A 1,411-nucleotide genomic window follows, 5' to 3' on the forward strand; every position below is an offset into this window, starting at 1 on the left:
AAGCCAAGAAACAAAGTGCAGTTAGGTGTAAATTTTCTAACTAATAATCAAAACTGAAATTACTTAAAAATAAACATTAATGGTATAACTGGGTCAGATTTACAACAGTATGAAGGCATAATTTTGTTAGAAATCAGTAAGCACAATTAAATGATCGCCCACTACTGATTCATAATGTTTTTCAAATATTAAACATTTCTAAGTTTGTTTAAACTACGCTATATATATGCACTGTGTGGCATTTGGTATCCTAACATTACTGTCTTACCACCTACTTTGGATCAAGGTTCACCGAGTTCTGTTATATCACAAAGGACTGATCAACACACTTTCATGTAAAAAAACAGCAATATTGCATTTCTTGTCTTCAGAATAGTGGCAGCCTAGTTCTCACTGTTAATTTAGTTTCACAGCACTTTATTTTAACAGTATTCCCAGTTTACATGTTAGGTCAGTGCAACTAAATGTTCTGTGACTAATTTCCAGGAATAACAAGTTGAGACACAAATTTCAGACAGGAAACGGATGTGTTAGTTTTATTAAAATACATAGAAAACTACTTTGTGTGTTCCTTATATATATATACTAGATTGCACAATGTATAACAGCACATAGAAAGCAAATTTGTTTTTATGGTATCTGAAAACCTGAATAAAAACATAGGTTCTTTTGAAACAGATTTAGCTTTAGCTTTAGGTTTGAAGAGATGAATTATGTAAAAGTGGTGGTGCTGACTCAATTGAGTGTTTTCATCAGCAGAGTGAATAAAGAACACTGAATCATACATTAAAGGATACATTTCAACTTCAGAGCTAATTTCAGAGGTTGTGCAAAATCCTAGTGATATGCTTACTCAATTGCAAGTGGATGGCTATATTTAAAACTATGTTTCACGACAAGTGAGTGATGGTGTAAAGTACACTGTGTGTTATTAAATACAGTGTGGGTATTCCTTACAGTTGAGTGCGGTGCCAACACTCATTACTGTACAGTGGATAAAACTGTGACTTGGGTCTCTGCTACATTGTCTGCCCTGAGCAGGTGTGTGTCATACCTGCACTGTTATATTGAGAGAACGGGCCTCTTTCAGTCAGTTTATTATATCATTCTTGTCTTTCAGTTTTCATACATTTTCCACCACTGTATGTTTGATTGTTGTATCAGTACACCAGATATTGTCAACACAACCAACAGAGACCTCCATTTTGCATTAAAACAGAAATTTCAACAAACAAACACATCACCATCTAACCAACCAATGCTTTGGACTATGCAATTTACAGGAGTCGCTACTTGATGAGATCTCTCAAATATTTTAATCCAGATACATTTATTTCTGATAACTTATTATAATTTTTATACTGTATTTCTCTTAACTCAGTACATTTCAAATATATTTTTCATCTTTTTT

The sequence above is a fragment of the Monopterus albus genome, unplaced genomic scaffold (assembly GCF_001952655.1).
Source record: "Monopterus albus unplaced genomic scaffold, M_albus_1.0 scaffold148.1, whole genome shotgun sequence".
NCBI classification, from domain to species: domain Eukaryota; kingdom Metazoa; phylum Chordata; class Actinopteri; order Synbranchiformes; family Synbranchidae; genus Monopterus; species Monopterus albus.